Source organism: Euprymna scolopes, chromosome 24 (genome assembly GCF_053919585.1).
Source record: "Euprymna scolopes isolate OS-2025 chromosome 24, ASM5391958v1, whole genome shotgun sequence".
NCBI classification, from domain to species: domain Eukaryota; kingdom Metazoa; phylum Mollusca; class Cephalopoda; order Sepiida; family Sepiolidae; genus Euprymna; species Euprymna scolopes.
The window spans coordinates 49,493,316-49,503,315 of NC_136505.1; the positions used below are offsets into that span (position 1 = coordinate 49,493,316).

The 10,000-nt window shown below is 38.2% G+C and overlaps 1 protein-coding gene across 1 annotated transcript in view; it reads left to right on the top strand.

Moving 5' to 3' along the window:
* LOC145246697 (uncharacterized) overlaps window positions 1-10,000 on the top strand; it is a 251,796-nt gene that overhangs the window by 158,042 nt on the left and 83,754 nt on the right. The window lies entirely within an intron of this gene.

Below are 10,000 nucleotides of genomic sequence, written 5' to 3' on the forward strand. Positions count from 1 at the left end.
TGTAATCAGTTACTTCTTTAATTGGTTTCGTCATTTTTATCTTAATTATAGATTCGTTTCTGGAGCGGGAGCATCATCGTGCGTTCGTATGTGTGTGTGTGTGTGTTGTTATCCTGCCGACGGAAGACAATTTCATTAACTTCATAACAGTCGCCAGCATACTTCTTACGTGAATTGTCGTTGATTAATTCATCAACATGATCTAAGAAGACGAATGAGTTATTCGACCATGATCGTCCATTAGAACAAAAGCTTAAAGATGGGGAGAGAAAAAAAGAAATTGTCAATTACTTTTTAGTAAATTAATTAGCAAGTGTTCATCTGAGCTCCAATTTCTGCCCCCCACCCCCTCGCCAATCTTTCACGAAAAACACCCGTCTAGCTGTAACCACTGTCAATAATTTTCCCCACTCTTTATCTGTGCCTAAATCAAAACGTAGATTCCATGAACAAAACTTCTTTCTTAGAAGTGCACGCCGGTGGAACTCTCTGCCGTTTGCCTGTTTCCCAACTGACTACAACTTGGATGTCTTCAAGTCCAACGTAAACAAATTCCTGATAAACCGCCCCCTTCTCCATTACTAACTGTTGTGGTTGCAAGGTTGAACAATAATTTGTAAGGAAATACAATGAAGACGCAAACAACAAGATAACGCAATAATAAGTGTATTAAAGAAAAGGTATATTTACAATATGTACAAATGACGGTGTCGAGTCAGAGAGTCTTGGTGGGAGGACATGTACGCTCTTCGGCGTCACTTCCGGTGGCATTTGAGTAAGACACCCAAGGCCAACCTAGGCTTGCCATTTATAGTGTTATGTTATTCGCATATGCAAATAAGTGGTTGCCACCACAACACCCCTCTCCCAAAATTTGAAGTCACACAGATTTCAATATCTTTTTCTTTTTGGGTTTACCATTAATGGTTCATTCACTTTTCTTTTCCTACCTGATCTTCGGGGTTCAGGTGCATTTTGAGGCGGTTCCAAATTAAAAGATTCGTATATGATATCTATGGTGTCTTCCTCTTCGACTGTTGTAGTATCATCATCATCTTGGATATGACGTTTTTTTATCTGATTTAGGTGCCTTTTATGTATATTCTGTGGACCTTTAATCATGTATGTACAATCACTAATGCGTTTATCCACTACTCCACATTCCCAGTAAGATGTGTTATTTCTGTAGCACTTAAAATATACTCGATCTCCCGAGTTATATTTCTTTCTTCTCGTGTGTGTAGTGTTTCGGATAATTGCCTGCCTTGGCAATAGTTTGTCAAACGCTGATTTTACCTTTCTGGCAAACATTAGATCAGCTGGTGATATGTTTGATGGTGTACTAGGATGTGGTGTAATCCTATATACTTGCAAGAATTGTTGCAAAGCTTTTTCTGTTGGTGTTCCAATGGATTTTTTTAACGCTCGTTTTAGCGTGTCCACGAACCTTTTCGCGAGGCCGTTCGACCTTGGATGATACGGCGGAGTCGTGATGTGCTTCACTCGGAACGTGTCGCAAAATTCCTTAAACTCTGCGGATGTGAACTGCGTTCCGTTGTCAGTGACCAGTGTGTCTGGTACACCGAATCTTGCAAACATCGAATCTTGCAAACAACTCGTGTAGGAACCCTATGTAGTTGTTCGTTGTTGGATTCCTGCAACGCATTACCTCCGGCAATTTTGTGAAACTATCCACTACAATTAAATAATAGTTTTCACCTACTGGACCAGCGAAGTCCATGTGGATTCTCGACCAAGGTTTGTGTACTATAGGTGGAGATTTTGCCGCTAACTGGCATCCTTTACATTTATCAATTGTTGTCGCTATGTCAGTGTCCATGTTACGCTAGTACACGTAGCTTCTCATTAACGACTTCATTCGATTTATCCCCGGATGTCCTGTGTGGAAATCTCTTAACATCCTATTCTGCAATGTTTTGGGTATTACCACTCTCTCGCTGTACAGTAACACATCGTCACATATGGAGAAAACTTCCTGCACCTTTGTGTCCGTTATACTTTTCTCTTTTATGTCCTTTATATATTCGTCTTTCTCGGCTTCCCTTTTAATGTCCGACAAAGTTACGGGTAGTTCCTTAATGATGTTTGCTACCATATTTTTTACTTCAACATTTGTCCGAATTGCTGCAATGACTGATTCTTCCAGATTGTATTTCTGTGGTATCAGTCTTGACAGTCCATCCGCATGGCACATCTTTTTTGATGCTAGATGTTGTAGCTGGAAATCGTAATTAAGTAGTATTGTACCCCAGCGCAACAATCTATTTGCGGTGTATACCGGCAATCCTTTTTTTGATCCATAGATCGTGACTAACGGTTTATGGTCGGTTTCAAGTATGAATTGTCTACCATATAAATATCGGTGAAATTTAGTCACGGCAAAGATTATGCTCAACGCTTCTTTTTCGATTTGTGAATATGCCCTTTCGGCTGGTATCAGTGTTCTCGAAGCGTGCGCTATTGGTTTTCTAGACCCATCTGGCATAATATGTTGAATGCATGCTCCTAAGCCGTAGGAGCTAGCGTCACTAGCGACGACTATTTTTAAGTTTGTGTCAAAGTGCGTTAAGAATAATTCGGGTGTTAGTGCGCTCTTTATTTTGTCAAAAGCGGTTTGACATTCTTGCGTCCAGTTCCACGGTGTATCCTTTTTAAGCAGATTATTTAAGGGGGCTCGCAACTTATGCATTCCTTCAATAAAAGATTGGTAATAATTTGCGAGTCCTAAGAAACTCTGCAAGGTTGTTACATTATCGGGTGCTGGCATATTTTTTATTGTCGCAGATCTGTCTGGGTCTGGATGTCGTCCGTGTTTGTTTATTATGTGTCCAAGATACTTAATCTCGCTCATACAAAAGTCACATTTACTTTCTTTTACTTTAAAGCCGAATTCTTGTATTCGAGTAAATACTTGTTTCAAATGTTCCTTATGTTCTTCTAGGGATTTGCTCCTGACAACAATGTCGTCCAGGTATGCACATGCGCACTCAATACCACTTAGCATGGTGTCCATCGCTTGCTGAAAGATGGCAGGCGCTACTTTGATGCCAAAAGGCAATCAGTTGTATTTGTATAATCCCTTATGCGTATTGATGCATAGTATTTTTGAGCAATTCTCCTCAACCGGTATTTGCAAATACGCGTCGCTCAAGTCTATCTTGGAGAAGATATTACCCCCATTCAACTTCGTGAATATTTCCTCTGGGCTTGGTAGGGGGTAATGGTGATCTTTTAATAGGGAGTTGACCCCGGTCGAAAAGTCTGCGCACACTCTAACTTCGTCATTCTTTTTCTTTACGTATACGGTGGGGGCTGCCCACTCGTTGTGTTCTATTTTTGATAGAATTCCCGTCTGTTCCAATCTATTTAATTCTTTATCAATCTTTTCCAACCCAGCGAACGGAACATTTCGCTTTTTTCTAAAAATTGGGCTGGCGTTTTCTTTAAGTTCAAACGAGGCCTTGAATTTATTGCAGCGACCTAAGTTAGTCGTGAATGCCTCAGGAAATAATTCTTTTAAATCGTCTTTTATATTTACTGTTGTTGGAGAAGAACATTCTAATTTTTTACAGAATGTATTGATTGGCTTATCCCATAGTCCGAATTTTTCAATTAAATCTATTCCAAACAGATTTTCACTATTTTTTAGTACGAATATTTTTAATTTCTTCGAAATCCCTTTCAATTTTATCGGGAGGACAACTTCTCCTTCAAATTTTATACCACCACCAGTTACCGTCCGGGCTGCTTTACTAGTTTTCATCATGGCCGGTTTTCCCAACTTTTTCCACGTATTCAGGTTTATTATAGAAACATCGGAACCGGAATCGAGTTGTAACTTTATTGATGTTTTAAATATTTCCACTTTTACGTATTTTCGCCGATCTTTGTCTAATTTTGTATTTGATTTTGTTTACTGTACTCTCTTTCTGGTGTAATCTTTATATCTGCAGCAATCGCTTTTGTGTCCCACCTTCTTACAAATGTAGCATTTTTTCTTCTTATAAGGACAATCTGATTCCCAATGCTTTTCTGCACATCTCTTACAGTTATATCTAGGAAGAGGCTTGTTATATTCTGTACTATATTTATGGTTATTATCTTTGGAATATCCCGTTCCATTGCTTTTCTTTGTAAAGTTCTTGGTTGGTGCGTATGGTTTTCTAACTTTTCTTACATATGCCACTCCAGATTCTTCTATATTTTTTAATCCTTTTTTAGTGTAATAGCCCTTTCACAGTCCTCTGCTAGTTTCTGGAGGGTTAAATCTTGCTCAGATTCCAGCTTAGACAACGCTCGTCTGCGTATTTCTGCATTTTTCGTGGAAACTGACCCTTGAGCGAAGATTAGACATTTAAAATCTTCTACCGTTAGTTCTGCAAGCTTAAAATTATCGCAGTTTTTATTGACAACTGATGCGTATGTCAAATAATCTTGGTTGTCCATCTTTCTTAGATTCATGCACAGCAATCTTTAATGGATTAAATAATTCTTTTAGTAATTTTTCCATGAACTCTAATTCCGCAGTTTTTTTAGGTAATATGTAATCTACGAATTTGCTGTGTTCTGATGTACCCAATTTTCTGAGTAAGAGGCTCACTTTCTGACTATTTGGCCAATTTTTACAGTCCAGTTGAAAAACATCCTCGTATCTTGTGTAGTATGCTTCAAAATTCTTCTCTTCCTCAGGCACATAATGAAATGTGTCCATGCTATTAAAAATAGTTGTATGGGAGAAATTAACACTATCGACATTTTCTCGATTACTCTTTAGTAGTTCCAGTGTTTTAGCAAAACGTTCATCTTGTCTTTCTTCATATTCCAATTGTAGTTTCTTATGCCTTTCTACCTGTTCCAATTGCAGTTTTTTCTGCTTTAATTGTGCCATTTTCTGCTTTTCATCTTGTTCCTGCTGCCATTTCAATAATCTGTCCTCTCTCTTTTCCTCGCGGTCAGCCTGTGCCTGTATTTGTGTTTGCAAAAACTCGTTTTGTGTAGCTTGTCTGCGTTCATCCCGCTCAGCCTGTGCTTGTAAAAATTGCATGAACATTTTTGATAAGTCTTCCATGTTTTTTTTTTTTTTTTTAGTGTGTAGTTAAAAAAATATATTGTACCATGTACAATATACACCGGTTTGGGTTACAACAAAAAAGCAAATTGCTGTAAGCTCCTGTTTTCAATAATAATATCGCTGCTTGCAATAATATATTATTTTTGCGTGTCACGCTGCAAAAAAAAAAAAAAAACAGGTTTATCTGGAATCACGAAATGGAATTGACTTTCCGTTTTTAGGCACTTACTAATAAGTAACTCTTTCCACAAAATAAAAGTTTTTTTTGTTTTTTTTTAATCGAGTCACAATTGAATAAATGTATGCAGTACATTTAGTTCTTTGAGTTTTTTTTTAATTAAAATACCTCTTAAATTGAGATTACCTTTTTTTCCCCCCGTGACGTTTTACTGTATTATCCGTTATTCAGTGACAACTTCAATCCGTTATTCAGTGACAACTTCAATAAAAAAAAAATCCTTTCCTTGAATTTTAGTTTTAGCTGTGGTATTTCCTTTTAGTACCGACGTCAACCAAAACATTAATTAAAAAGTCCTTTAGATGTTGTTTTGTTTACGGAGAACAGTAATTAGAATCCACTGGTGAACTTTTTTTCGTAGGTTACTTCCTTCCTTTTCGTAATACGGGTCTGACCTGTCGTTTTTGCGACAGAACAAAGTTCGCTTTTCGTTTGCAAGTTGGTCCTTTAGTAAGATTTGTCGTGTAGCGACAAAACAAAAATTCACTTTTACATTCGTTTGCAAGTCGGATTCCCAGAAAACGGCGTAAATTGTCGCTTTTGCCACGTTAGAGTTTTTTTTCATTTGAGTTGAAACTTCTCTTTAGCGTAAAATCCGTTTGCTCGTCAACACTTTGCATTCCTTAAAAAAATGGTCAACCTTTGCGTTGTACTTTTTTTTTTTAATAGTTCTTCGTCAAACTGTTATATTTGACGCTTCATATCTCGTCGCCAACTGTTGTGGTTGCAAGGTTGAACAATAATTTGTAAGGAAATACAATGAAGACGCAAACAACAAGATAACGCAATAATAAGTGTATTAAAGAAAAGGTATATTTACAATATGTACAAATGACGGTGTCGAGTCAGAGAGTCTTGGTGGGAGAACATGTACGCTCTTCGGCGTCACTTCCGGTGGCATTTGAGTAAGACACCCAAGGCCAACCTAGGCTTGCCATTTATAGTGTTATGTTATTCGCATATGCAAATAAGTGGTTGCCACCACAGCACTAACGATTACTATGATATTATCCCATTGATTACTGTACACGCAATGACCCTTATCCATGAGTGGCCTCCGGACCTTGATAAGTGGTGACTCCCGTATAAAAAAACAAAAAAAAAACCCTTAAGTTCATTGCTTAATAATGTCCTTGTAAGATTGGCCAAACTTTTCTCTAACTACACATGTAACTGCTGAGCATTGCTACTATCAGTATAAAAGTTTGCAATCCTTTGACTAACAAGTGTTTAGTACTCTACGTCAGTAAGCTAGTTAACTAGTAAGAATTTCGGGAGTATTACATTAACTACTAGTCAGGACAACCTGGCAGCAAACGAAAATTGACCCAGTGCAACTACCATGATTGAGGAGATAGGGTAAAAAAATTAACTTCCTAGACAAAACGCGCTAGAAGCAGATGTCGATGAATTACATAATAAATGATGTGTTCGGATGACGGAACAGATTTTCGAGTCAGGTCAAATCGATGAAGCAATCATGGCGACAATGTAGAAATCTAAATGAAGTCTCTCAAAATTCTTTCCGTTCGTCGACCATTTTTAAGGCTAAGTAAAAAAATTAAGTACATTTAGTAAATTTTATACAGAAGTCCAACTTGATTAACAAGAACCAAAAAAATCAGTAACGATATCATTTTAAGTGTGATAAAACATCATTGTCTATAAAAAATTATTACTATTACTAATACTACCAATACTACTAATATTAATTAAGTGTGATAGAATATCATTGTATATAAAAATTCCTACTACTACTACTACTACTACTAATAATAATAATAATTCTGATTTCGCTTATGAACGTCTCTCTGGAAAGGGATCGGATTCATTTCCAGAGGATTTCCCTTAATCCCGGCTTCAAACCAGGAGCTTCAAAGATCAAGGGTTTTCCTAAGGATGTTGGTGGTACCTATAATTGAAGAGATTTGAAGGCCGCCTAAAACATCGGGGATTTGTAGTTTTTTCAATTGTCCTTCCAGACGACTTGATACTACTCCTAGCGTACCAACTACGACCGGGATTATTTGTGTTTTAACCCCGTGTACATGCCTTATCTCCAAGGCCAATGGAGCATAATTGCTCCACTTCTCATTCTCCTTCTCTCTCATATTCCTGCCCCAGGGTACTGAGAAGTCTACAATCTGCCAGTTTTTTGAGACCTTGTCAATGACGACCAAACCCGGAGATTATGTTCCAATTGTTTGGTCGTTATGACACATTTGTCCCACCATCCTCACTTGTTCTCACTTCATCAGGCATCTCCTCAAACCATTTTCCAACACACTTCACCCCAACCCTCTTACACACCTCCCAATATATCCGGAGTCCCATTGCCATGATCTTTCATCAGCCACTTCTGCTATATCCTGGAAGAACCTTCCATGTATTTTCTTCCTAGTCAGTTCCTCTGCCCTTTCTCTATCCATACGTTTCACATAATCAGCCTAGGTCTCATATACCTACACTTCATTGGCTACAACCTTAAGCATCCACTCCCCACTTCTAACCACATGCTCCTTCAACGACATCTCCTCTGTTCTAACACAATTTTTTACATTTTTTAATCATCTCCCACCATCTTTCCTCTTCTGATACAGCCTTGCTACGCTACTTCGAATGTGAAATATACCAAACATTGCTAAAATTTTTCTTGTTTTGATATCCATGGCATTCAAATCTTTGTCATACCATTCTAAAATTCCCGCACTGTATCTCAAAACACTGACTGCCCATGCATTTACTGCTTTCATTAGATTTCATCCATACAGTTTCGACTTTGCAATTAGTTTCACTCTTCTAAGATACTCCTTCCTGACTTTTTCTTTCATTTCTCTGTTCATGATGCTTACACTCTCCAGCACTCACAAATACTTATATTTTGTATCTTCTAATTCTTTCATGATTTCTCCATTTGGCAGCACTATTCCATTCGAATGAACCTTTACTCCTCTTTTCATCACCAGCACCGCACATTTATTAATCCCAAACTCCATCCCTATGTCTTCTGAGTATGTCCCCACAAGTTCTACCAGTCTCTCCATTTCCTTTTCATTTCTACCAAATATTTTCAAATCATCCATAAACAGTAGATGGTTGAGGCGTCTGTCACCAGATCCAAAGTTATACCCCAGTTTTTCTCTCTTCAAGAGGATGCTCAATGGCATCATTATCATTACAAAAAGAAGTGGTGATAACGAATTCCCTTGAAATATTCCACGTTTAATGCCAACCTGGCCCATCTCCTCTCTGTTTGGTGTCAGCACTGTTTTCCATTGATCCATACTTGTCTCCAAACGCCCTACAACATTCTCAGCAACCTTCATCATCAATACTGTTTCACGTATCCATGAATGAGGAACCATGTCATAAGCCTTTCTGTAATTGATCCATGTTACGCTCAGATTTCTGTTCTTGTTCTTCTTCGCACCCTGCATTTATGATTTATCAATTGGTAGTTGCACTTTGGTACCTCTCGAGCCTTTCCAGCACTCCTTTTGTTCGTCAGGAAAAACACCATTACTCTCTAGATGTTCATAAATTTTCTCCGCAAATATTCCAGTCAACAGTTTCCACATCAATGACAGACATGTAATTGGTCTATAATTATTGGCATCTGTTCCTTTTGCAGGATCTTTCCTAATCAGTGATGTTCTTCCCTTCACAAGCCAGTTAGGGACATCTCCCGACTCTACAACCCTTTGCAGAGCAGCAGCAATAGGTGGATAAAGGCATGGCAACTGTTTAAACCAGAAGCCCATCACTCCATTTGGACCAGGTGCCTTTCAGTTTGTCATCCTTCGTATGCCAGCTTTAACGTCATCGATGGTTATCTCAACGTTCTTCATCCGCTGCATTTCTGATAGCCTTTCTCTGACCTCTCCCAACCAGCTAGACTTCTCATTATATCTCCCTTCGACGGACCAAATCCCACTCCAGAACTTCCTTGCATCTTTTGCATTTGGAGTGTTGTTATTTCCCGCCTGTTTACTACCATTTAATTCTTTATACAGCTGAGACTGATTGTTCCGGAAAAAATTGTTCTGCCGCAATGCAACACTTTTTCCAACAAAGTTCCTAATTTTTATACCACAAGTGTGGACCTTCTCTTTCAACATGTTTAGAACGTTTATCGTTCCCTTTTCCAGCAATCTATACATCCTTTCAAGCTCGTCCTTAGCTTTCTGTCCTAGTTTAACCACTTTTCTTATTTCTTCGATTCTACCAATGATAAATACTTTCTTCAAGCCGCCTCTGCCAGTGTGGCCTTCTATCCTTCATTTCTCCCTTTTTCTTCTGTAATAAGACGATTCGCAATAACGTATGATGCTGCATACAGAAGCCTGTTAAGTTCCGTAATCGATATGTTCTTTCTTATAATTTTGTGAATTACTCCTTGAATTATTTTTATCTCGTTTTTCACCTTCCGCCTATCACTACTCTTCATACTTGGAATCTCTGCGATATCGTCTCTAAGAAGAACCTCTCTTAACTTCTGAAGTACTTCTTTTTCTACAGAAGTCAAAGTTCGAACTTCATCACCACTTCTCCATACATCTGCTCCTTTCACTGGCTCCATTGTCTTAGAGTCAATGATCTCATCTGCCTTAGATCCTTCAAACTCTTTCTCATTACTTCCCCTAACCATAAGATTCCATACCTCCTCAGTT